The sequence below is a fragment of the Daphnia pulicaria genome, chromosome 1 (assembly GCF_021234035.1).
Source record: "Daphnia pulicaria isolate SC F1-1A chromosome 1, SC_F0-13Bv2, whole genome shotgun sequence".
In the NCBI taxonomy this organism is placed as follows: domain Eukaryota; kingdom Metazoa; phylum Arthropoda; class Branchiopoda; order Diplostraca; family Daphniidae; genus Daphnia; species Daphnia pulicaria.
Window position 1 is genome coordinate 39,544,522 of NC_060913.1, and position 24,009 is coordinate 39,568,530.

General features: G+C 38.8%; 38 non-coding genes across 38 annotated transcripts; all 38 read right to left on the reverse strand.

Moving 5' to 3' along the window:
- Positions 1-145: 145 nt before the first annotated feature.
- On the reverse strand, positions 146-268 carry LOC124322867. Its single transcript, XR_006915124.1, has one exon. It is a non-coding gene; the product is annotated as a U5 spliceosomal RNA (small nuclear RNA).
- Positions 269-842: 574 nt separating this feature from the next.
- LOC124322679 lies at positions 843-984 on the reverse strand. Its single transcript, XR_006914949.1, has one exon. It is a non-coding gene; the product is annotated as a U4 spliceosomal RNA (small nuclear RNA).
- Positions 985-1,388: 404 nt separating this feature from the next.
- Positions 1,389-1,478, reverse strand: Trnah-gug. Its single transcript is given in 2 exon segments — positions 1,389-1,423; positions 1,442-1,478. It is a non-coding gene; the product is annotated as a tRNA-His (tRNA).
- Positions 1,479-1,670: 192 nt separating this feature from the next.
- On the reverse strand, positions 1,671-1,834 carry LOC124322046. Its single transcript, XR_006914402.1, has one exon. It is a non-coding gene; the product is annotated as a U1 spliceosomal RNA (small nuclear RNA).
- Positions 1,835-2,343: 509 nt separating this feature from the next.
- LOC124322211 lies at positions 2,344-2,534 on the reverse strand. Its single transcript, XR_006914559.1, has one exon. It is a non-coding gene; the product is annotated as a U2 spliceosomal RNA (small nuclear RNA).
- Positions 2,535-3,044: 510 nt separating this feature from the next.
- Positions 3,045-3,266, reverse strand: LOC124322469. The gene has a single exon (XR_006914752.1). It is a non-coding gene; the product is annotated as a small nucleolar RNA U3 (small nucleolar RNA).
- A 754-nt stretch (positions 3,267-4,020) lies between these two features.
- Positions 4,021-4,139, reverse strand: LOC124322510. The gene has a single exon (XR_006914791.1). It is a non-coding gene; the product is annotated as a 5S ribosomal RNA (ribosomal RNA).
- Positions 4,140-4,887: 748 nt separating this feature from the next.
- Positions 4,888-5,006, reverse strand: LOC124322522. The gene has a single exon (XR_006914802.1). It is a non-coding gene; the product is annotated as a 5S ribosomal RNA (ribosomal RNA).
- A 203-nt stretch (positions 5,007-5,209) lies between these two features.
- LOC124322868 lies at positions 5,210-5,332 on the reverse strand. Its single transcript, XR_006915125.1, has one exon. It is a non-coding gene; the product is annotated as a U5 spliceosomal RNA (small nuclear RNA).
- Positions 5,333-5,906: 574 nt separating this feature from the next.
- LOC124322680 lies at positions 5,907-6,048 on the reverse strand. The gene has a single exon (XR_006914950.1). It is a non-coding gene; the product is annotated as a U4 spliceosomal RNA (small nuclear RNA).
- Positions 6,049-6,452: 404 nt separating this feature from the next.
- On the reverse strand, positions 6,453-6,542 carry Trnah-gug. The gene is given in 2 exon segments: positions 6,453-6,487; positions 6,506-6,542. It is a non-coding gene; the product is annotated as a tRNA-His (tRNA).
- Positions 6,543-6,734: 192 nt separating this feature from the next.
- On the reverse strand, positions 6,735-6,898 carry LOC124322047. The gene has a single exon (XR_006914403.1). It is a non-coding gene; the product is annotated as a U1 spliceosomal RNA (small nuclear RNA).
- Positions 6,899-7,407: 509 nt separating this feature from the next.
- On the reverse strand, positions 7,408-7,598 carry LOC124322212. The gene has a single exon (XR_006914560.1). It is a non-coding gene; the product is annotated as a U2 spliceosomal RNA (small nuclear RNA).
- Positions 7,599-8,108: 510 nt separating this feature from the next.
- On the reverse strand, positions 8,109-8,330 carry LOC124322470. Its single transcript, XR_006914753.1, has one exon. It is a non-coding gene; the product is annotated as a small nucleolar RNA U3 (small nucleolar RNA).
- A 754-nt stretch (positions 8,331-9,084) lies between these two features.
- LOC124322533 lies at positions 9,085-9,203 on the reverse strand. The gene has a single exon (XR_006914813.1). It is a non-coding gene; the product is annotated as a 5S ribosomal RNA (ribosomal RNA).
- Positions 9,204-9,951: 748 nt separating this feature from the next.
- Positions 9,952-10,070, reverse strand: LOC124322545. The gene has a single exon (XR_006914825.1). It is a non-coding gene; the product is annotated as a 5S ribosomal RNA (ribosomal RNA).
- Positions 10,071-10,273: 203 nt separating this feature from the next.
- On the reverse strand, positions 10,274-10,396 carry LOC124322869. Its single transcript, XR_006915126.1, has one exon. It is a non-coding gene; the product is annotated as a U5 spliceosomal RNA (small nuclear RNA).
- A 574-nt stretch (positions 10,397-10,970) lies between these two features.
- LOC124322681 lies at positions 10,971-11,112 on the reverse strand. The gene has a single exon (XR_006914951.1). It is a non-coding gene; the product is annotated as a U4 spliceosomal RNA (small nuclear RNA).
- A 404-nt stretch (positions 11,113-11,516) lies between these two features.
- Trnah-gug lies at positions 11,517-11,606 on the reverse strand. Its single transcript is given in 2 exon segments — positions 11,517-11,551; positions 11,570-11,606. It is a non-coding gene; the product is annotated as a tRNA-His (tRNA).
- A 192-nt stretch (positions 11,607-11,798) lies between these two features.
- Positions 11,799-11,962, reverse strand: LOC124322048. The gene has a single exon (XR_006914404.1). It is a non-coding gene; the product is annotated as a U1 spliceosomal RNA (small nuclear RNA).
- Positions 11,963-12,471: 509 nt separating this feature from the next.
- LOC124322213 lies at positions 12,472-12,662 on the reverse strand. Its single transcript, XR_006914561.1, has one exon. It is a non-coding gene; the product is annotated as a U2 spliceosomal RNA (small nuclear RNA).
- Positions 12,663-13,172: 510 nt separating this feature from the next.
- LOC124322471 lies at positions 13,173-13,394 on the reverse strand. The gene has a single exon (XR_006914754.1). It is a non-coding gene; the product is annotated as a small nucleolar RNA U3 (small nucleolar RNA).
- Positions 13,395-14,148: 754 nt separating this feature from the next.
- Positions 14,149-14,267, reverse strand: LOC124322557. The gene has a single exon (XR_006914836.1). It is a non-coding gene; the product is annotated as a 5S ribosomal RNA (ribosomal RNA).
- Positions 14,268-15,015: 748 nt separating this feature from the next.
- Positions 15,016-15,134, reverse strand: LOC124322569. Its single transcript, XR_006914847.1, has one exon. It is a non-coding gene; the product is annotated as a 5S ribosomal RNA (ribosomal RNA).
- A 203-nt stretch (positions 15,135-15,337) lies between these two features.
- Positions 15,338-15,460, reverse strand: LOC124322871. Its single transcript, XR_006915127.1, has one exon. It is a non-coding gene; the product is annotated as a U5 spliceosomal RNA (small nuclear RNA).
- A 574-nt stretch (positions 15,461-16,034) lies between these two features.
- On the reverse strand, positions 16,035-16,176 carry LOC124322682. Its single transcript, XR_006914952.1, has one exon. It is a non-coding gene; the product is annotated as a U4 spliceosomal RNA (small nuclear RNA).
- Positions 16,177-16,580: 404 nt separating this feature from the next.
- Trnah-gug lies at positions 16,581-16,670 on the reverse strand. Its single transcript is given in 2 exon segments — positions 16,581-16,615; positions 16,634-16,670. It is a non-coding gene; the product is annotated as a tRNA-His (tRNA).
- A 192-nt stretch (positions 16,671-16,862) lies between these two features.
- Positions 16,863-17,026, reverse strand: LOC124322049. Its single transcript, XR_006914405.1, has one exon. It is a non-coding gene; the product is annotated as a U1 spliceosomal RNA (small nuclear RNA).
- A 509-nt stretch (positions 17,027-17,535) lies between these two features.
- LOC124322214 lies at positions 17,536-17,726 on the reverse strand. The gene has a single exon (XR_006914562.1). It is a non-coding gene; the product is annotated as a U2 spliceosomal RNA (small nuclear RNA).
- A 510-nt stretch (positions 17,727-18,236) lies between these two features.
- LOC124322472 lies at positions 18,237-18,458 on the reverse strand. Its single transcript, XR_006914755.1, has one exon. It is a non-coding gene; the product is annotated as a small nucleolar RNA U3 (small nucleolar RNA).
- Positions 18,459-19,212: 754 nt separating this feature from the next.
- On the reverse strand, positions 19,213-19,331 carry LOC124322580. Its single transcript, XR_006914856.1, has one exon. It is a non-coding gene; the product is annotated as a 5S ribosomal RNA (ribosomal RNA).
- A 748-nt stretch (positions 19,332-20,079) lies between these two features.
- On the reverse strand, positions 20,080-20,198 carry LOC124322593. The gene has a single exon (XR_006914867.1). It is a non-coding gene; the product is annotated as a 5S ribosomal RNA (ribosomal RNA).
- A 203-nt stretch (positions 20,199-20,401) lies between these two features.
- LOC124322872 lies at positions 20,402-20,524 on the reverse strand. The gene has a single exon (XR_006915128.1). It is a non-coding gene; the product is annotated as a U5 spliceosomal RNA (small nuclear RNA).
- Positions 20,525-21,098: 574 nt separating this feature from the next.
- LOC124322579 lies at positions 21,099-21,240 on the reverse strand. Its single transcript, XR_006914855.1, has one exon. It is a non-coding gene; the product is annotated as a U4 spliceosomal RNA (small nuclear RNA).
- Positions 21,241-21,644: 404 nt separating this feature from the next.
- Trnah-gug lies at positions 21,645-21,734 on the reverse strand. Its single transcript is given in 2 exon segments — positions 21,645-21,679; positions 21,698-21,734. It is a non-coding gene; the product is annotated as a tRNA-His (tRNA).
- A 192-nt stretch (positions 21,735-21,926) lies between these two features.
- On the reverse strand, positions 21,927-22,090 carry LOC124322136. The gene has a single exon (XR_006914487.1). It is a non-coding gene; the product is annotated as a U1 spliceosomal RNA (small nuclear RNA).
- Positions 22,091-22,599: 509 nt separating this feature from the next.
- Positions 22,600-22,790, reverse strand: LOC124322215. Its single transcript, XR_006914563.1, has one exon. It is a non-coding gene; the product is annotated as a U2 spliceosomal RNA (small nuclear RNA).
- Positions 22,791-23,300: 510 nt separating this feature from the next.
- LOC124322474 lies at positions 23,301-23,522 on the reverse strand. Its single transcript, XR_006914756.1, has one exon. It is a non-coding gene; the product is annotated as a small nucleolar RNA U3 (small nucleolar RNA).
- Positions 23,523-24,009: the final 487 nt, after the last annotated feature.

A 24,009-nucleotide genomic window follows, 5' to 3' on the forward strand; every position in this document is an offset into this window, starting at 1 on the left:
GATTTATCTTTTTGAAATACACACTAATCTTACCAAAACCACCGAAAAACTATCAGTTTGTCATTTTACAAATGTTGTCAGTATGTAGTAGTAGAATATCTTTGTTTCCGCATACAGACGTTTTTAATTTTTCATTTATTCAAAGTGCCCAATCAGAAGACCGGGCGTTAAAAAAATAAGTCATATAGACTCATCAATGCTCCTAACCACGGAAATCTTTAGTAAAAGGCGAAAGATTTATCCGGGTATTGATTAGAAACCAGAGTAAATAACAGTGGTATGCCTTGTATTTATATTCATTTCAAAATTTTGAAGTGCGCTTGTAAGGTTTTTTTTCGAAACATGCGTTTACATATCAAAATCCTTGTGCAATTCTTTATCAATGGGTACAGTTATTTTAAAGTAAATATCATGTATAAAGCTCGTTAACATGTTTTTGAACGAAACAGTTGTGCGCAGTGTTATTTTTGAAAAAAATGAACGATCTTTATGGTACAAGCCCAACACGTAGGTGGTGGGATCAGATGTTTACCCCGACATTCACCCTACAGCGGTTAACAATTTATTGAACTTCCCCTTTAAACATGGTGGAATCTTTTCACCTTGTCATTTGGAATCACCTTTTCAAATATTTTCCCCGTGTTCACAATGTTCCAACTGACTGATATTAATGGCCTTCAGCGAACGAATTAATCAGCCTTGTCTGACGTGCAATACCAACTAAATGGAAACAAAAATCACTTATACGATTTCACTTTCACCTTTTAATGTTATAAACACACTATGCAACACTCCAATTTTTCTAACTGACTGTAATTTTTTTTTTCTTGTACGCTGAAATGCTCCTGATGGAGCTATCAAAAATTGCCGACGACAAAGATTATTTCACTTCATCGTGGCGGGGTATTGGTTAAAGTTTTCAACTAGCAATAATCACACCTCGGGAGACCCTCATTGGTTATGATATTGCCACTGCGCAAAGCTAAATTATAATCAGAAAAGCAAGTCTACTTAAGCATTTGCTGAATTCGTTCTGCTTGGACGTGTTGGACCAACAATTTCGTTCAGAAATATTCATTTAGATTACCCTAGGCAAATTTTAATTTCCATCTCCCATTGGACTAATACCAACAGGGGACAGTTCATTACATACATGAAATAATTTTTGTCTTAATATCGGGTCAAATACTTGAAATTCTGTAAATGTGTATTTTTCTTCCATACATTTCAACAACTTCCTGCACACACAAAAAAAGGGAGGGGGAATTTCAGGTTTTCATTCCAAATTGTTTTTCACATTATGAACTATTGAAGTGAGCGAGCATTACTTTCCAACCAAACAAAATTTATAGTTAATCTGCGTGTTGACGTGAAAAATCAGTTTTCAGTGCCGTGACCAGGATTCGAACCTGGGTTACTACGGATTCATATCTAGTAGGTACCACAACGTAGGGTCCTAACCACTAGACGATCACGGCCAATCCATTGGCCATGATGATTTATATTAAAGTAGCTAAACATGAATTTCATTACTTTGTTGTTTCTTCCCAGAAAGAAAATCTGATGCTTCGCGTATTCCCAAGCGGTCAACCCTACCGTTTACTAACGGGACCAGATTTAGTTCAACTTCCGGCAGATGACAAGAATTTTTCTTACATTTATAGTGTGTTCAGGGAACGGCGCGAACGCAGTCCCCCACTACCAAAAATTGTACTCCCGAGTTAATCACATTTGGATTAATCGCAAGGGTCAGCCCATCCTTAGTGCAATGGAAAGGCCTCGCCCTGGAGGAACCACCTTGGTGATCATGGTTGCCTCTGAGCCAGGTAAGTATGATTGTGGATGCTTTTTCACTTTGTTTAATACTTTGTATACAGCAGAACAATATTGACAAAGAGTGTTCAAGTATTTGACTGACGTTTAGAGAATACCACCCACTTTCTTTCATCGACTTGAATTACGAACTCGAGCAAAATATAGTAAATAAAGCTCAGTATTTATTTCATGGTCTTGATCTTTGCAAATACTTTTCAAGAAACAAATTGCTTGTTTTTTTTCATTTGGTCGTCCAATTGGCAAATAAGAAAATAAGAAAATCGACTTTTCATATGAAAATACACGCATCTTCATATTTAAAAAAAAAACATCACATCGAAAGATGAACAGTACTAATTAGTTAACACAATCAAGTACGTATTTTTTTATGCTTTTCTTGATATTACGAAAAAAATACAATTAGAAAAAATTACAAACATGTCTACATGACAGTTTTGCAATTATACATGGTCTTTTATTATACGGTGCTAAGACAATTTCTGTTTTATTCAATATGTTCTCCCTCATAGAGGGTGAGCCGATCCCGGAGGTACTGCAATACCGGGTCAACCCGTGGCGGGAGCAGTGCAAGCACTGTATTCCCACCGTATGCCAAAAATCAGTTTAATATTCTGGGGTCCATTTGAACCCGTATCAGATATTAAGCTGATAAGAACAGATACTACACTTTGATCTTAGCCAAAAGGCCGAGAAGCGATAATGTTACAAGGATTACTGCCCAAAATAACCACTGAGGTTCAACACATTTCCGGTGGTGTACGAAGAATACTCATATCACTCAAAACATTCAAGAAATGCTATAAAATATTGAGTTGTTCATTTTTCCAGACGCGACCACTTGATGCTTATAAAGTTCATTTTCATTTGTTTTATTATGCTCATACTGTATTAAGGGAGATACAATTTACGCTGAAGGCGTTGCAAATTTTACTCTCGTTATCACACTAGGTCCTTTTTTTTCAGAATATGGCTTTGCCACGCCACCTGACGACAAAAGCTCTGAACGATAATTAATCATGATTAAATAACAATAACTAAAAGAATGCAATACGATCATAAAGTCATGACACATCCTCAAATTGACCAACCTCACTTTCACAATTTATTTTGCCATACAAGCAGATGATTTAAGGACACGAATACCTGGAATTATTATTAAGATTTATCTCTTTAGATTTTCAAGAATTTAAATTTGTTTTATCATCTCAACCACTCTGAACACGCTAGTTTCCTTCCGCTATTTCACATGGATTTAACGGAAACGGTCCTCAATGACTGTGTTTGATGCTGTCGAGACAGCTACACTCACAGCCTGTTTCACGCTCAGAAACCAGCGTCTTAACTCGTCATCGTGGGTTGAAAGGAGACAAGTTTCTGGTGGGAAACAAGTCAAGATATACTACAGAAATGATCCTGTGAAGTATGATCTTAAATGCAATGTTATTTTGCAGAACTCTAAATAAGGTTTGTACGATCAATGAGCTTTGGCGTAAATTACAGTGCATAGATCGATATTTCGGAATATTAAATTGAGATTTGCAATACTTGACGCACACAGTACATACATTGTCAGGTCTTGCATTTTGTTCATTTATTGAAACACCGAGAAGCTCTTTAATAGTTATAGAACAAGTGACGAGACCAATTTTGGACACAATAAAGAATCCGCGTGCTCATCAAATCAATTTATTACAGTAATGTATTATCGATTGAGAGCCCATTTATCAGCTGGGTGTTTGGCGTGCACCTATAATCCTGCTTCGGGGAGGCTTGGTAGAGTGGATGGCTTGAGTTTAGGAGCCCTGTTTCGTGATACCGCATGTTGATCAGGTGCCCGCACTAAGCTTGACATCAGCATGGATCTGCTAGAGGAATCTAGTAGGTGCAGGTTAGCTAAGGAGGAGCGTAGTGGGTCAGGAGGGAAACCTAGCAGCCAAAAGTTCCCGTGTTCGGCAGTAGTGGGATCGTGCCAGTGAGTGGGCGTCATGCAACAGCCTCAACAAAATAGCCAAACCTCTATCTTTTTTTTTGTCGTTAAAACTACCGAGATCAAACAAACATGCGTTCTACAATATATGGTATCATTAATCAAAGTCCCAGCAATACCCTTTTCAACTAATACCTAAAGAATACATTATATTCCATGTCTCATCTAACTTGGGGAGCAAAAATAAAATTACACCATGCCAACAGCATCCCGTATTCCCAAGCGGTCACCCATCCAAGTACTAACGGGACCCGACATAGCTTAACTTCCGGGAGCTGACGAGACCGGGTGAGTTCTATGTGGTATGGCCGTTGACATCAATTCAGTCGCCATTACCCGACCATATTCGCCTCTAAATCTAGTTCTAATGCTTGCTTACTTTCTGTTCGAAATACACACCAACCTTAGCCAAACAAACGAGGACATATAAGTACATTTGTCAATGGACAACCGAATATAAAATTTGATAATATTTCCAAACGCCACTATTTTTGGCTAACTGTCATTTTTAATTTTCTCGTTCCGGGGATGTCCGATCAATGAGCCAACAATCCAAGTGTCATAAGGCTAACGATTGCTTCCCTTACTTAGCTTGCGTTGCATAAGGATCTCAGAGTCAGAGAGATTAGATAGAGCTGCCCGAAGAAACCACCAACGTACAAGCCTCTCGGCTGTGCCGTGCGCTTCGCGCTTTACTTAGCTTGCGTTGCATAAGGATCTCAGAGCCAGAGAGATTAGATAGAGCTGCCCGAAGAAACCACCAACGTACAAGCCTCTTGGCTGTGCCGTGCGCTTCGCGCACGGCGTTTCAAATATCTTTCAGCAACAAAGAGGTTGGAGGACGTCTAGTAGCCTCTCGGCTGTGCCGTGCGCTTCGCGCACGGCGTTTCAAATATCTTTCAGCAACAAAGAGGTTGGAGGACGTCTAGTAGGCAATATCCAGTAAAAAATACGTTCCTTCCATTTTCAACTAATGCCAAAATAATACATTGTAGTCCATGTAGTATCACCCATCTTGGGAAGCACTTCAATTCAATTGGATTCACAAAAATAAAATAATTCCATGCCAACAGCATCCCGTATTCCCAAGCGGTCACCCATCCAAGTACTAACGGGACCCGACATAGCTTAACTTCCGGGAGCTGACGAGACCGGGTGAGTTCTATGTGGTATGGCCGTTGACATTAAACTAGACGCAATTACCCGACCATATTCGCCTCTAATCTATTACTTGTGCTTGAGATTTATCTTTTTGAAATACACACTAATCTTACCAAAACCACCGAAAAACTATCAGTTTGTCATTTTACAAATGTTGTCAGTATGTAGTAGTAGAATATCTTTGTTTCCGCATACAGACGTTTTTAATTTTTCATTTATTCAAAGTGCCCAATCAGAAGACCGGGCGTTAAAAAAATAAGTCATATAGACTCATCAATGCTCCTAACCACGGAAATCTTTAGTAAAAGGCGAAAGATTTATCCGGGTATTGATTAGAAACCAGAGTAAATAACAGTGGTATGCCTTGTATTTATATTCATTTCAAAATTTTGAAGTGCGCTTGTAAGGTTTTTTTTCGAAACATGCGTTTACATATCAAAATCCTTGTGCAATTCTTTATCAATGGGTACAGTTATTTTAAAGTAAATATCATGTATAAAGCTCGTTAACATGTTTTTGAACGAAACAGTTGTGCGCAGTGTTATTTTTGAAAAAAATGAACGATCTTTATGGTACAAGCCCAACACGTAGGTGGTGGGATCAGATGTTTACCCCGACATTCACCCTACAGCGGTTAACAATTTATTGAACTTCCCCTTTAAACATGGTGGAATCTTTTCACCTTGTCATTTGGAATCACCTTTTCAAATATTTTCCCCGTGTTCACAATGTTCCAACTGACTGATATTAATGGCCTTCAGCGAACGAATTAATCAGCCTTGTCTGACGTGCAATACCAACTAAATGGAAACAAAAATCACTTATACGATTTCACTTTCACCGTTTAATGTTATAAACACACTATGCAACACTCCAATTTTTCTAACTGACTGTAATTTTTTTTTTCTTGTACGCTGAAATGCTCCTGATGGAGCTATCAAAAATTGCCGACGACAAAGATTATTTCACTTCATCGTGGCGGGGTATTGGTTAAAGTTTTCAACTAGCAATAATCACACCTCGGGAGACCCTCATTGGTTATGATATTGCCACTGCGCAAAGCTAAATTATAATCAGAAAAGCAAGTCTACTTAAGCATTTGCTGAATTCGTTCTGCTTGGACGTGTTGGACCAACAATTTCGTTCAGAAATATTCATTTAGATTACCCTAGGCAAATTTTAATTTCCATCTCCCATTGGACTAATACCAACAGGGGACAGTTCATTACATACATGAAATAATTTTTGTCTTAATATCGGGTCAAATACTTGAAATTCTGTAAATGTGTATTTTTCTTCCATACATTTCAACAACTTCCTGCACACACAAAAAAAGGGAGGGGGAATTTCAGGTTTTCATTCCAAATTGTTTTTCACATTATGAACTATTGAAGTGAGCGAGCATTACTTTCCAACCAAACAAAATTTATAGTTAATCTGCGTGTTGACGTGAAAAATCAGTTTTCAGTGCCGTGACCAGGATTCGAACCTGGGTTACTACGGATTCATATCTAGTAGGTACCACAACGTAGGGTCCTAACCACTAGACGATCACGGCCAATCCATTGGCCATGATGATTTATATTAAAGTAGCTAAACATGAATTTCATTACTTTGTTGTTTCTTCCCAGAAAGAAAATCTGATGCTTCGCGTATTCCCAAGCGGTCAACCCTACCGTTTACTAACGGGACCAGATTTAGTTCAACTTCCGGCAGATGACAAGAATTTTTCTTACATTTATAGTGTGTTCAGGGAACGGCGCGAACGCAGTCCCCCACTACCAAAAATTGTACTCCCGAGTTAATCACATTTGGATTAATCGCAAGGGTCAGCCCATCCTTAGTGCAATGGAAAGGCCTCGCCCTGGAGGAACCACCTTGGTGATCATGGTTGCCTCTGAGCCAGGTAAGTATGATTGTGGATGCTTTTTCACTTTGTTTAATACTTTGTATACAGCAGAACAATATTGACAAAGAGTGTTCAAGTATTTGACTGACGTTTAGAGAATACCACCCACTTTCTTTCATCGACTTGAATTACGAACTCGAGCAAAATATAGTAAATAAAGCTCAGTATTTATTTCATGGTCTTGATCTTTGCAAATACTTTTCAAGAAACAAATTGCTTGTTTTTTTTCATTTGGTCGTCCAATTGGCAAATAAGAAAATAAGAAAATCGACTTTTCATATGAAAATACACGCATCTTCATATTTAAAAAAAAAACATCACATCGAAAGATGAACAGTACTAATTAGTTAACACAATCAAGTACGTATTTTTTTATGCTTTTCTTGATATTACGAAAAAAATACAATTAGAAAAAATTACAAACATGTCTACATGACAGTTTTGCAATTATACATGGTCTTTTATTATACGGTGCTAAGACAATTTCTGTTTTATTCAATATGTTCTCCCTCATAGAGGGTGAGCCGATCCCGGAGGTACTGCAATACCGGGTCAACCCGTGGCGGGAGCAGTGCAAGCACTGTATTCCCACCGTATGCCAAAAATCAGTTTAATATTCTGGGGTCCATTTGAACCCGTATCAGATATTAAGCTGATAAGAACAGATACTACACTTTGATCTTAGCCAAAAGGCCGAGAAGCGATAATGTTACAAGGATTACTGCCCAAAATAACCACTGAGGTTCAACACATTTCCGGTGGTGTACGAAGAATACTCATATCACTCAAAACATTCAAGAAATGCTATAAAATATTGAGTTGTTCATTTTTCCAGACGCGACCACTTGATGCTTATAAAGTTCATTTTCATTTGTTTTATTATGCTCATACTGTATTAAGGGAGATACAATTTACGCTGAAGGCGTTGCAAATTTTACTCTCGTTATCACACTAGGTCCTTTTTTTTCAGAATATGGCTTTGCCACGCCACCTGACGACAAAAGCTCTGAACGATAATTAATCATGATTAAATAACAATAACTAAAAGAATGCAATACGATCATAAAGTCATGACACATCCTCAAATTGACCAACCTCACTTTCACAATTTATTTTGCCATACAAGCAGATGATTTAAGGACACGAATACCTGGAATTATTATTAAGATTTATCTCTTTAGATTTTCAAGAATTTAAATTTGTTTTATCATCTCAACCACTCTGAACACGCTAGTTTCCTTCCGCTATTTCACATGGATTTAACGGAAACGGTCCTCAATGACTGTGTTTGATGCTGTCGAGACAGCTACACTCACAGCCTGTTTCACGCTCAGAAACCAGCGTCTTAACTCGTCATCGTGGGTTGAAAGGAGACAAGTTTCTGGTGGGAAACAAGTCAAGATATACTACAGAAATGATCCTGTGAAGTATGATCTTAAATGCAATGTTATTTTGCAGAACTCTAAATAAGGTTTGTACGATCAATGAGCTTTGGCGTAAATTACAGTGCATAGATCGATATTTCGGAATATTAAATTGAGATTTGCAATACTTGACGCACACAGTACATACATTGTCAGGTCTTGCATTTTGTTCATTTATTGAAACACCGAGAAGCTCTTTAATAGTTATAGAACAAGTGACGAGACCAATTTTGGACACAATAAAGAATCCGCGTGCTCATCAAATCAATTTATTACAGTAATGTATTATCGATTGAGAGCCCATTTATCAGCTGGGTGTTTGGCGTGCACCTATAATCCTGCTTCGGGGAGGCTTGGTAGAGTGGATGGCTTGAGTTTAGGAGCCCTGTTTCGTGATACCGCATGTTGATCAGGTGCCCGCACTAAGCTTGACATCAGCATGGATCTGCTAGAGGAATCTAGTAGGTGCAGGTTAGCTAAGGAGGAGCGTAGTGGGTCAGGAGGGAAACCTAGCAGCCAAAAGTTCCCGTGTTCGGCAGTAGTGGGATCGTGCCAGTGAGTGGGCGTCATGCAACAGCCTCAACAAAATAGCCAAACCTCTATCTTTTTTTTTGTCGTTAAAACTACCGAGATCAAACAAACATGCGTTCTACAATATATGGTATCATTAATCAAAGTCCCAGCAATACCCTTTTCAACTAATACCTAAAGAATACATTATATTCCATGTCTCATCTAACTTGGGGAGCAAAAATAAAATTACACCATGCCAACAGCATCCCGTATTCCCAAGCGGTCACCCATCCAAGTACTAACGGGACCCGACATAGCTTAACTTCCGGGAGCTGACGAGACCGGGTGAGTTCTATGTGGTATGGCCGTTGACATCAATTCAGTCGCCATTACCCGACCATATTCGCCTCTAAATCTAGTTCTAATGCTTGCTTACTTTCTGTTCGAAATACACACCAACCTTAGCCAAACAAACGAGGACATATAAGTACATTTGTCAATGGACAACCGAATATAAAATTTGATAATATTTCCAAACGCCACTATTTTTGGCTAACTGTCATTTTTAATTTTCTCGTTCCGGGGATGTCCGATCAATGAGCCAACAATCCAAGTGTCATAAGGCTAACGATTGCTTCCCTTACTTAGCTTGCGTTGCATAAGGATCTCAGAGTCAGAGAGATTAGATAGAGCTGCCCGAAGAAACCACCAACGTACAAGCCTCTCGGCTGTGCCGTGCGCTTCGCGCTTTACTTAGCTTGCGTTGCATAAGGATCTCAGAGCCAGAGAGATTAGATAGAGCTGCCCGAAGAAACCACCAACGTACAAGCCTCTCGGCTGTGCCGTGCGCTTCGCGCACGGCGTTTCAAATATCTTTCAGCAACAAAGAGGTTGGAGGACGTCTAGTAGCCTCTCGGCTGTGCCGTGCGCTTCGCGCACGGCGTTTCAAATATCTTTCAGCAACAAAGAGGTTGGAGGACGTCTAGTAGGCAATATCCAGTAAAAAATACGTTCCTTCCATTTTCAACTAATGCCAAAATAATACATTGTAGTCCATGTAGTATCACCCATCTTGGGAAGCACTTCAATTCAATTGGATTCACAAAAATAAAATAATTCCATGCCAACAGCATCCCGTATTCCCAAGCGGTCACCCATCCAAGTACTAACGGGACCCGACATAGCTTAACTTCCGGGAGCTGACGAGACCGGGTGAGTTCTATGTGGTATGGCCGTTGACATTAAACTAGACGCAATTACCCGACCATATTCGCCTCTAATCTATTACTTGTGCTTGAGATTTATCTTTTTGAAATACACACTAATCTTACCAAAACCACCGAAAAACTATCAGTTTGTCATTTTACAAATGTTGTCAGTATGTAGTAGTAGAATATCTTTGTTTCCGCATACAGACGTTTTTAATTTTTCATTTATTCAAAGTGCCCAATCAGAAGACCGGGCGTTAAAAAAATAAGTCATATAGACTCATCAATGCTCCTAACCACGGAAATCTTTAGTAAAAGGCGAAAGATTTATCCGGGTATTGATTAGAAACCAGAGTAAATAACAGTGGTATGCCTTGTATTTATATTCATTTCAAAATTTTGAAGTGCGCTTGTAAGGTTTTTTTTCGAAACATGCGTTTACATATCAAAATCCTTGTGCAATTCTTTATCAATGGGTACAGTTATTTTAAAGTAAATATCATGTATAAAGCTCGTTAACATGTTTTTGAACGAAACAGTTGTGCGCAGTGTTATTTTTGAAAAAAATGAACGATCTTTATGGTACAAGCCCAACACGTAGGTGGTGGGATCAGATGTTTACCCCGACATTCACCCTACAGCGGTTAACAATTTATTGAACTTCCCCTTTAAACATGGTGGAATCTTTTCACCTTGTCATTTGGAATCACCTTTTCAAATATTTTCCCCGTGTTCACAATGTTCCAACTGACTGATATTAATGGCCTTCAGCGAACGAATTAATCAGCCTTGTCTGACGTGCAATACCAACTAAATGGAAACAAAAATCACTTATACGATTTCACTTTCACCGTTTAATGTTATAAACACACTATGCAACACTCCAATTTTTCTAACTGACTGTAATTTTTTTTTTCTTGTACGCTGAAATGCTCCTGATGGAGCTATCAAAAATTGCCGACGACAAAGATTATTTCACTTCATCGTGGCGGGGTATTGGTTAAAGTTTTCAACTAGCAATAATCACACCTCGGGAGACCCTCATTGGTTATGATATTGCCACTGCGCAAAGCTAAATTATAATCAGAAAAGCAAGTCTACTTAAGCATTTGCTGAATTCGTTCTGCTTGGACGTGTTGGACCAACAATTTCGTTCAGAAATATTCATTTAGATTACCCTAGGCAAATTTTAATTTCCATCTCCCATTGGACTAATACCAACAGGGGACAGTTCATTACATACATGAAATAATTTTTGTCTTAATATCGGGTCAAATACTTGAAATTCTGTAAATGTGTATTTTTCTTCCATACATTTCAACAACTTCCTGCACACACAAAAAAAGGGAGGGGGAATTTCAGGTTTTCATTCCAAATTGTTTTTCACATTATGAACTATTGAAGTGAGCGAGCATTACTTTCCAACCAAACAAAATTTATAGTTAATCTGCGTGTTGACGTGAAAAATCAGTTTTCAGTGCCGTGACCAGGATTCGAACCTGGGTTACTACGGATTCATATCTAGTAGGTACCACAACGTAGGGTCCTAACCACTAGACGATCACGGCCAATCCATTGGCCATGATGATTTATATTAAAGTAGCTAAACATGAATTTCATTACTTTGTTGTTTCTTCCCAGAAAGAAAATCTGATGCTTCGCGTATTCCCAAGCGGTCAACCCTACCGTTTACTAACGGGACCAGATTTAGTTCAACTTCCGGCAGATGACAAGAATTTTTCTTACATTTATAGTGTGTTCAGGGAACGGCGCGAACGCAGTCCCCCACTACCAAAAATTGTACTCCCGAGTTAATCACATTTGGATTAATCGCAAGGGTCAGCCCATCCTTAGTGCAATGGAAAGGCCTCGCCCTGGAGGAACCACCTTGGTGATCATGGTTGCCTCTGAGCCAGGTAAGTATGATTGTGGATGCTTTTTCACTTTGTTTAATACTTTGTATACAGCAGAACAATATTGACAAAGAGTGTTCAAGTATTTGACTGACGTTTAGAGAATACCACCCACTTTCTTTCATCGACTTGAATTACGAACTCGAGCAAAATATAGTAAATAAAGCTCAGTATTTATTTCATGGTCTTGATCTTTGCAAATACTTTTCAAGAAACAAATTGCTTGTTTTTTTTCATTTGGTCGTCCAATTGGCAAATAAGAAAATAAGAAAATCGACTTTTCATATGAAAATACACGCATCTTCATATTTAAAAAAAAAACATCACATCGAAAGATGAACAGTACTAATTAGTTAACACAATCAAGTACGTATTTTTTTATGCTTTTCTTGATATTACGAAAAAAATACAATTAGAAAAAATTACAAACATGTCTACATGACAGTTTTGCAATTATACATGGTCTTTTATTATACGGTGCTAAGACAATTTCTGTTTTATTCAATATGTTCTCCCTCATAGAGGGTGAGCCGATCCCGGAGGTACTGCAATACCGGGTCAACCCGTGGCGGGAGCAGTGCAAGCACTGTATTCCCACCGTATGCCAAAAATCAGTTTAATATTCTGGGGTCCATTTGAACCCGTATCAGATATTAAGCTGATAAGAACAGATACTACACTTTGATCTTAGCCAAAAGGCCGAGAAGCGATAATGTTACAAGGATTACTGCCCAAAATAACCACTGAGGTTCAACACATTTCCGGTGGTGTACGAAGAATACTCATATCACTCAAAACATTCAAGAAATGCTATAAAATATTGAGTTGTTCATTTTTCCAGACGCGACCACTTGATGCTTATAAAGTTCATTTTCATTTGTTTTATTATGCTCATACTGTATTAAGGGAGATACAATTTACGCTGAAGGCGTTGCAAATTTTACTCTCGTTATCACACTAGGTCCTTTTTTTTCAGAATATGGCTTTGCCACGCCACCTGACGACAAAAGCTCTGAACGATAATTAATCATGATTAAATAACAATAACTAAAAGAATGCAATACGATCATAAAGTCATGACACATCCTCAAATTGACCAACCTCACTTTCACAATTTATTTTGCCATACAAGCAGATGATTTAAGGACACGAATACCTGGAATTATTATTAAGATTTATCTCTTTAGATTTTCAAGAATTTAAATTTGTTTTATCATCTCAACCACTCTGAACACGCTAGTTTCCTTCCGCTATTTCACATGGATTTAACGGAAACGGTCCTCAATGACTGTGTTTGATGCTGTCGAGACAGCTACACTCACAGCCTGTTTCACGCTCAGAAACCAGCGTCTTAACTCGTCATCGTGGGTTGAAAGGAGACAAGTTTCTGGTGGGAAACAAGTCAAGATATACTACAGAAATGATCCTGTGAAGTATGATCTTAAATGCAATGTTATTTTGCAGAACTCTAAATAAGGTTTGTACGATCAATGAGCTTTGGCGTAAATTACAGTGCATAGATCGATATTTCGGAATATTAAATTGAGATTTGCAATACTTGACGCACACAGTACATACATTGTCAGGTCTTGCATTTTGTTCATTTATTGAAACACCGAGAAGCTCTTTAATAGTTATAGAACAAGTGACGAGACCAATTTTGGACACAATAAAGAATCCGCGTGCTCATCAAATCAATTTATTACAGTAATGTATTATCGATTGAGAGCCCATTTATCAGCTGGGTGTTTGGCGTGCACCTATAATCCTGCTTCGGGGAGGCTTGGTAGAGTGGATGGCTTGAGTTTAGGAGCCCTGTTTCGTGATACCGCATGTTGATCAGGTGCCCGCACTAAGCTTGACATCAGCATGGATCTGCTAGAGGAATCTAGTAGGTGCAGGTTAGCTAAGGAGGAGCGTAGTGGGTCAGGAGGGAAACCTAGCAGCCAAAAGTTCCCGTGTTCGGCAGTAGTGGGATCGTGCCAGTGAGTGGGCGTCATGCAACAGCCTCAACAAAATAGCCAAACCTCTATCTTTTTTTTTGTCGTTAAAACTACCGAGATCAAACAAACATGCGTTCTACAATATATGGTATCATTAATCAAAGTCCCAGCAATACCCTTTTCAACTAATACCTAAAGAATACATTATATTCCATGTCTCATCTAACTTGGGGAGCAAAAATAAAATTACACCATGCCAACAGCATCCCGTATTCCCAAGCGGTCACCCATCCAAGTACTAACGGGACCCGACATAGCTTAACTTCCGGGAGCTGACGAGACCGGGTGAGTTCTATGTGGTATGGCCGTTGACATCAATTCAGTCGCCATTACCCGACCATATTCGCCTCTAAATCTAGTTCTAATGCTTGCTTACTTTCTGTTCGAAATACACACCAACCTTAGCCAAACAAACGAGGACATATAAGTACATTTGTCAATGGACAACCGAATATAAAATTTGATAATATTTCCAAACGCCACTATTTTTGGCTAACTGTCATTTTTAATTTTCTCGTTCCGGGGATGTCCGATCAATGAGCCAACAATCCAAGTGTCATAAGGCTAACGATTGCTTCCCTTACTTAGCTTGCGTTGCATAAGGATCTCAGAGTCAGAGAGATTAGATAGAGCTGCCCGAAGAAACCACCAACGTACAAGCCTCTCGGCTGTGCCGTGCGCTTCGCGCTTTACTTAGCTTGCGTTGCATAAGGATCTCAGAGCCAGAGAGATTAGATAGAGCTGCCCGAAGAAACCACCAACGTACAAGCCTCTCGGCTGTGCCGTGCGCTTCGCGCACGGCGTTTCAAATATCTTTCAGCAACAAAGAGGTTGGAGGACGTCTAGTAGCCTCTCGGCTGTGCCGTGCGCTTCGCGCACGGCGTTTCAAATATCTTTCAGCAACAAAGAGGTTGGAGGACGTCTAGTAGGCAATATCCAGTAAAAAATACGTTCCTTCCATTTTCAACTAATGCCAAAATAATACATTGTAGTCCATGTAGTATCACCCATCTTGGGAAGCACTTCAATTCAATTGGATTCACAAAAATAAAATAATTCCATGCCAACAGCATCCCGTATTCCCAAGCGGTCACCCATCCAAGTACTAACGGGACCCGACATAGCTTAACTTCCGGGAGCTGACGAGACCGGGTGAGTTCTATGTGGTATGGCCGTTGACATTAAACTAGACGCAATTACCCGACCATATTCGCCTCTAATCTATTACTTGTGCTTGAGATTTATCTTTTTGAAATACACACTAATCTTACCAAAACCACCGAAAAACTATCAGTTTGTCATTTTACAAATGTTGTCAGTATGTAGTAGTAGAATATCTTTGTTTCCGCATACAGACGTTTTTAATTTTTCATTTATTCAAAGTGCCCAATCAGAAGACCGGGCGTTAAAAAAATAAGTCATATAGACTCATCAATGCTCCTAACCACGGAAATCTTTAGTAAAAGGCGAAAGATTTATCCGGGTATTGATTAGAAACCAGAGTAAATAACAGTGGTATGCCTTGTATTTATATTCATTTCAAAATTTTGAAGTGCGCTTGTAAGGTTTTTTTTCGAAACATGCGTTTACATATCAAAATCCTTGTGCAATTCTTTATCAATGGGTACAGTTATTTTAAAGTAAATATCATGTATAAAGCTCGTTAACATGTTTTTGAACGAAACAGTTGTGCGCAGTGTTATTTTTGAAAAAAATGAACGATCTTTATGGTACAAGCCCAACACGTAGGTGGTGGGATCAGATGTTTACCCCGACATTCACCCTACAGCGGTTAACAATTTATTGAACTTCCCCTTTAAACATGGTGGAATCTTTTCACCTTGTCATTTGGAATCACCTTTTCAAATATTTTCCCCGTGTTCACAATGTTCCAACTGACTGATATTAATGGCCTTCAGCGAACGAATTAATCAGCCTTGTCTGACGTGCAATACCAACTAAATGGAAACAAAAATCACTTATACGATTTCACTTTCACCGTTTAATGTTATAAACACACTATGCAACACTCCAATTTTTCTAACTGACTGTAATTTTTTTTTTCTTGTACGCTGAAATGCTCCTGATGGAGCTATCAAAAATTGCCGACGACAAAGATTATTTCACTTCATCGTGGCGGGGTATTGGTTAAAGTTTTCAACTAGCAATAATCACACCTCGGGAGACCCTCATTGGTTATGATATTGCCACTGCGCAAAGCTAAATTATAATCAGAAAAGCAAGTCTACTTAAGCATTTGCTGAATTCGTTCTGCTTGGACGTGTTGGACCAACAATTTCGTTCAGAAATATTCATTTAGATTACCCTAGGCAAATTTTAATTTCCATCTCCCATTGGACTAATACCAACAGGGGACAGTTCATTACATACATGAAATAATTTTTGTCTTAATATCGGGTCAAATACTTGAAATTCTGTAAATGTGTATTTTTCTTCCATACATTTCAACAACTTCCTGCACACACAAAAAAAGGGAGGGGGAATTTCAGGTTTTCATTCCAAATTGTTTTTCACATTATGAACTATTGAAGTGAGCGAGCATTACTTTCCAACCAAACAAAATTTATAGTTAATCTGCGTGTTGACGTGAAAAATCAGTTTTCAGTGCCGTGACCAGGATTCGAACCTGGGTTACTACGGATTCATATCTAGTAGGTACCACAACGTAGGGTCCTAACCACTAGACGATCACGGCCAATCCATTGGCCATGATGATTTATATTAAAGTAGCTAAACATGAATTTCATTACTTTGTTGTTTCTTCCCAGAAAGAAAATCTGATGCTTCGCGTATTCCCAAGCGGTCAACCCTACCGTTTACTAACGGGACCAGATTTAGTTCAACTTCCGGCAGATGACAAGAATTTTTCTTACATTTATAGTGTGTTCAGGGAACGGCGCGAACGCAGTCCCCCACTACCAAAAATTGTACTCCCGAGTTAATCACATTTGGATTAATCGCAAGGGTCAGCCCATCCTTAGTGCAATGGAAAGGCCTCGCCCTGGAGGAACCACCTTGGTGATCATGGTTGCCTCTGAGCCAGGTAAGTATGATTGTGGATGCTTTTTCACTTTGTTTAATACTTTGTATACAGCAGAACAATATTGACAAAGAGTGTTCAAGTATTTGACTGACGTTTAGAGAATACCACCCACTTTCTTTCATCGACTTGAATTACGAACTCGAGCAAAATATAGTAAATAAAGCTCAGTATTTATTTCATGGTCTTGATCTTTGCAAATACTTTTCAAGAAACAAATTGCTTGTTTTTTTTCATTTGGTCGTCCAATTGGCAAATAAGAAAATAAGAAAATCGACTTTTCATATGAAAATACACGCATCTTCATATTTTAAAAAAAAACATCACATCGAAAGATGAACAGTACTAATTAGTTAACACAATCAAGTACGTATTTTTTTATGCTTTTCTTGATATTACGAAAAAAATACAATTAGAAAAAATTACAAACATGTCTACATGACAGTTTTGCAATTATACATGGTCTTTTATTATACGGTGCTAAGACAATTTCTGTTTTATTCAATATGTTCTCCCTCATAGAGGGTGAGCCGATCCCGGAGGTACTGCAATACCGGGTCAACCCGTGGCGGGAGCAGTGCAAGCACTGTATTCCCACCGTATGCCAAAAATCAGTTTAATATTCTGGGGTCCATTTGAACCCGTATCAGATATTAAGCTGATAAGAACAGATACTACACTTTGATCTTAGCCAAAAGGCCGAGAAGCGATAATGTTACAAGGATTACTGCCCAAAATAACCACTGAGGTTCAACACATTTCCGGTGGTGTACGAAGAATACTCATATCACTCAAAACATTCAAGAAATGCTATAAAATATTGAGTTGTTCATTTTTCCAGACGCGACCACTTGATGCTTATAAAGTTCATTTTCATTTGTTTTATTATGCTCATACTGTATTAAGGGAGATACAATTTACGCTGAAGGCGTTGCAAATTTTACTCTCGTTATCACACTAGGTCCTTTTTTTTCAGAATATGGCTTTGCCACGCCACCTGACGACAAAAGCTCTGAACGATAATTAATCATGATTAAATAACAATAACTAAAAGAATGCAATACGATCATAAAGTCATGACACATCCTCAAATTGACCAACCTCACTTTCACAATTTATTTTGCCATACAAGCAGATGATTTAAGGACACGAATACCTGGAATTATTATTAAGATTTATCTCTTTAGATTTTCAAGAATTTAAATTTGTTTTATCATCTCAACCACTCTGAACACGCTAGTTTCCTTCCGCTATTTCACATGGATTTAACGGAAACGGTCCTCAATGACTGTGTTTGATGCTGTCGAGACAGCTACACTCACAGCCTGTTTCACGCTCAGAAACCAGCGTCTTAACTCGTCATCGTGGGTTGAAAGGAGACAAGTTTCTGGTGGGAAACAAGTCAAGATATACTACAGAAATGATCCTGTGAAGTATGATCTTAAATGCAATGTTATTTTGCAGAACTCTAAATAAGGTTTGTACGATCAATGAGCTTTGGCGTAAATTACAGTGCATAGATCGATATTTCGGAATATTAAATTGAGATTTGCAATACTTGACGCACACAGTACATACATTGTCAGGTCTTGCATTTTGTTCATTTATTGAAACACCGAGAAGCTCTTTAATAGTTATAGAACAAGTGACGAGACCAATTTTGGACACAATAAAGAATCCGCGTGCTCATCAAATCAATTTATTACAGTAATGTATTATCGATTGAGAGCCCATTTATCAGCTGGGTGTTTGGCGTGCACCTATAATCCTGCTTCGGGGAGGCTTGGTAGAGTGGATGGCTTGAGTTTAGGAGCCCTGTTTCGTGATACCGCATGTTGATCAGGTGCCCGCACTAAGCTTGACATCAGCATGGATCTGCTAGAGGAATCTAGTAGGTGCAGGTTAGCTAAGGAGGAGCGTAGTGGGTCAGGAGGGAAACCTAGCAGCCAAAAGTTCCCGTGTTCGGCAGTAGTGGGATCGTGCCAGTGAGTGGGCGTCATGCAACAGCCTCAACAAAATAGCCAAACCTCTATCTTTTTTTTTGTCGTTAAAACTACCGAGATCAAACAAACATGCGTTCTACAATATATGGTATCATTAATCAAAGTCCCAGCAATACCCTTTTCAACTAATACCTAAAGAATACATTATATTCCATGTCTCATCTAACTTGGGGAGCAAAAATAAAATTACACCATGCCAACAGCATCCCGTATTCCCAAGCGGTCACCCATCCAAGTACTAACGGGACCCGACATAGCTTAACTTCCGGGAGCTGACGAGACCGGGTGAGTTCTATGTGGTATGGCCGTTGACATCAATTCAGTCGCCATTACCCGACCATATTCGCCTCTAAATCTAGTTCTAATGCTTGCTTACTTTCTGTTCGAAATACACACCAACCTTAGCCAAACAAACGAGGACATATAAGTACATTTGTCAATGGACAACCGAATATAAAATTTGATAATATTTCCAAACGCCACTATTTTTGGCTAACTGTCATTTTTAATTTTCTCGTTCCGGGGATGTCCGATCAATGAGCCAACAATCCAAGTGTCATAAGGCTAACGATTGCTTCCCTTACTTAGCTTGCGTTGCATAAGGATCTCAGAGTCAGAGAGATTAGATAGAGCTGCCCGAAGAAACCACCAACGTACAAGCCTCTCGGCTGTGCCGTGCGCTTCGCGCTTTACTTAGCTTGCGTTGCATAAGGATCTCAGAGCCAGAGAGATTAGATAGAGCTGCCCGAAGAAACCACCAACGTACAAGCCTCTCGGCTGTGCCGTGCGCTTCGCGCACGGCGTTTCAAATATCTTTCAGCAACAAAGAGGTTGGAGGACGTCTAGTAGCCTCTCGGCTGTGCCGTGCGCTTCGCGCACGGCGTTTCAAATATCTTTCAGCAACAAAGAGGTTGGAGGACGTCTAGTAGGCAATATCCAGTAAAAAATACGTTCCTTCCATTTTCAACTAATGCCAAAATAATACATTGTAGTCCATGTAGTATCACCCATCTTGGGAAGCACTTCAATTCAATTGGATTCACAAAAATAAAATAATTCCATGCCAACAGCATCCCGTATTCCCAAGCGGTCACCCATCCAAGTACTAACGGGACCCGACATAGCTTAACTTCCGGGAGCTGACGAGACCGGGTGAGTTCTATGTGGTATGGCCGTTGACATTAAACTAGACGCAATTACCCGACCATATTCGCCTCTAATCTATTACTTGTGCTTGAGATTTATCTTTTTGAAATACACACTAATCTTACCAAAACCACCGAAAAACTATCAGTTTGTCATTTTACAAATGTTGTCAGTATGTAGTAGTAGAATATCTTTGTTTCCGCATACAGACGTTTTTAATTTTTCATTTATTCAAAGTGCCCAATCAGAAGACCGGGCGTTAAAAAAATAAGTCATATAGACTCATCAATGCTCCTAACCACGGAAATCTTTAGTAAAAGGCGAAAGATTTATCCGGGTATTGATTAGAAACCAGAGTAAATAACAGTGGTATGCCTTGTATTTATATTCATTTCAAAATTTTGAAGTGCGCTTGTAAGGTTTTTTTTCGAAACATGCGTTTACATATCAAAATCCTTGTGCAATTCTTTATCAATGGGTACAGTTATTTTAAAGTAAATATCATGTATAAAGCTCGTTAACATGTTTTTGAACGAAACAGTTGTGCGCAGTGTTATTTTTGAAAAAAATGAACGATCTTTATGGTACAAGCCCAACACGTAGGTGGTGGGATCAGATGTTTACCCCGACATTCACCCTACAGCGGTTAACAATTTATTGAACTTCCCCTTTAAACATGGTGGAATCTTTTCACCTTGTCATTTGGAATCACCTTTTCAAATATTTTCCCCGTGTTCACAATGTTCCAACTGACTGATATTAATGGCCTTCAGCGAACGAATTAATCAGCCTTGTCTGACGTGCAATACCAACTAAATGGAAACAAAAATCACTTATACGATTTCACTTTCACCGTTTAATGTTATAAACACACTATGCAACACTCCAATTTTTCTAACTGACTGTAATTTTTTTTTTCTTGTACGCTGAAATGCTCCTTATGGAGCTATCAAAAATTGCCGACGACAAAGATTATTTCACTTCATCGTGGCGGGGTATTGGTTAAAGTTTTCAACTAGCAATAATCACACCTCGGGAGACCCTCATTGGTTATGATATTGCCACTGCGCAAAGCTAAATTATAATCAGAAAAGCAAGTCTACTTAAGCATTTGCTGAATTCGTTCTGCTTGGACGTGTTGGACCAACAATTTCGTTCAGAAATATTCATTTAGATTACCCTAGGCAAATTTTAATTTCCATCTCCCATTGGACTAATACCAACAGGGGACAGTTCATTACATACATGAAATAATTTTTGTCTTAATATCGGGTCAAATACTTGAAATTCTGTAAATGTGTATTTTTCTTCCATACATTTCAACAACTTCCTGCACACACAAAAAAAGGGAGGGGGAATTTCAGGTTTTCATTCCAAATTGTTTTTCACATTATGAACTATTGAAGTGAGCGAGCATTACTTTCCAACCAAACAAAATTTATAGTTAATCTGCGTGTTGACGTGAAAAATCAGTTTTCAGTGCCGTGACCAGGATTCGAACCTGGGTTACTACGGATTCATATCTAGTAGGTACCACAACGTAGGGTCCTAACCACTAGACGATCACGGCCAATCCATTGGCCATGATGATTTATATTAAAGTAGCTAAACATGAATTTCATTACTTTGTTGTTTCTTCCCAGAAAGAAAATCTGATGCTTCGCGTATTCCCAAGCGGTCAACCCTACCGTTTACTAACGGGACCAGATTTAGTTCAACTTCCGGCAGATGACAAGAATTTTTCTTACATTTATAGTGTGTTCAGGGAACGGCGCGAACGCAGTCCCCCACTACCAAAAATTGTACTCCCGAGTTAATCACATTTGGATTAATCGCAAGGGTCAGCCCATCCTTAGTGCAATGGAAAGGCCTCGCCCTGAAGGAACCACCTTGGTGATCATGGTTGCCTCTGAGCCAGGTAAGTATGATTGTGGATGCTTTTTCACTTTGTTTAATACTTTGTATACAGCAGAACAATATTGACAAAGAGTGTTCAAGTATTTGACTGACGTTTAGAGAATACCACCCACTTTCTTTCATCGACTTGAATTACGAACTCGAGCAAAATATAGTAAATAAAGCTCAGTATTTATTTCATGGTCTTGATCTTTGCAAATACTTTTCAAGAAACAAATTGCTTGTTTTTTTTCATTTGGTCGTCCAATTGGCAAATAAGAAAATAAGAAAATCGACTTTTCATATGAAAATACACGCATCTTCATATTTTAAAAAAAAACATCACATCGAAAGATGAACAGTACTAATTAGTTAACACAATCAAGTACGTATTTTTTTATGCTTTTCTTGATATTACGAAAAAAATACAATTAGAAAAAATTACAAACATGTCTACATGACAGTTTTGCAATTATACATGGTCTTTTATTATACGGTGCTAAGACAATTTCTGTTTTATTCAATATGTTCTCCCTCATAGAGGGTGAGCCGATCCCGGAGGTACTGCAATACCGGGTCAACCCGTGGCGGGAGCAGTGCAAGCACTGTATTCCCACCGTATGCCAAAAATCAGTTTAATATTCTGGGGTCCATTTGAACCCGTATCAGATATTAAGCTGATAAGAACAGATACTACACTTTGATCTTAGCCAAAAGGCCGAGAAGCGATAATGTTACAAGGATTACTGCCCAAAATAACCACTGAGGTTCAACACATTTCCGGTGGTGTACGAAGAATACTCATATCACTCAAAACATTCAAGAAATGCTATAAAATATTGAGTTGTTCATTTTTCCAGACGCGACCACTTGATGCTTATAAAGTTCATTTTCATTTGTTTTATTATGCTCATACTGTATTAAGGGAGATACAATTTACGCTGAAGGCGTTGCAAATTTTACTCTCGTTATCACACTAGGTCCTTTTTTTTCAGAATATGGCTTTGCCACGCCACCTGACGACAAAAGCTCTGAACGATAATTAATCATGATTAAATAACAATAACTAAAAGAATGCAATACGATCATAAAGTCATGACACATCCTCAAATTGACCAACCTCACTTTCACAATTTATTTTGCCATACAAGCAGATGATTTAAGGACACGAATACCTGGAATTATTATTAAGATTTATCTCTTTAGATTTTCAAGAATTTAAATTTGTTTTATCATCTCAACCACTCTGAACACGCTAGTTTCCTTCCGCTATTTCACATGGATTTAACGGAAACGGTCCTCAATGACTGTGTTTGATGCTGTCGAGACAGCTACACTCACAGCCTGTTTCACGCTCAGAAACCAGCGTCTTAACTCGTCATCGTGGGTTGAAAGGAGACAAGTTTCTGGTGGGAAACAAGTCAAGATATACTACAGAAATGATCCTGTGAAGTATGATCTTAAATGCAATGTTATTTTGCAGAACTCTAAATAAGGTTTGTACGATCAATGAGCTTTGGCGTAAATTACAGTGCATAGATCGATATTTCGGAATATTAAATTGAGATTTGCAATACTTGACGCACACAGTACATACATTGTCAGGTCTTGCATTTTGTTCATTTATTGAAACACCGAGAAGCTCTTTAATAGTTATAGAACAAGTGACGAGACCAATTTTGGACACAATAAAGAATCCGCGTGCTCATCAAATCAATTTATTACAGTAATGTATTATCGATTGAGAGCCCATTTATCAGCTGGGTGTTTGGCGTGCACCTATAATCCTGCTTCGGGGAGGCTTGGTAGAGTGGATGGCTTGAGTTTAGGAGCCCTGTTTCGTGATACCGCATGTTGATCAGGTGCCCGCACTAAGCTTGACATCAGCATGGATCTGCTAGAGGAATCTAGTAGGTGCAGGTTAGCTAAGGAGGAGCGTAGTGGGTCAG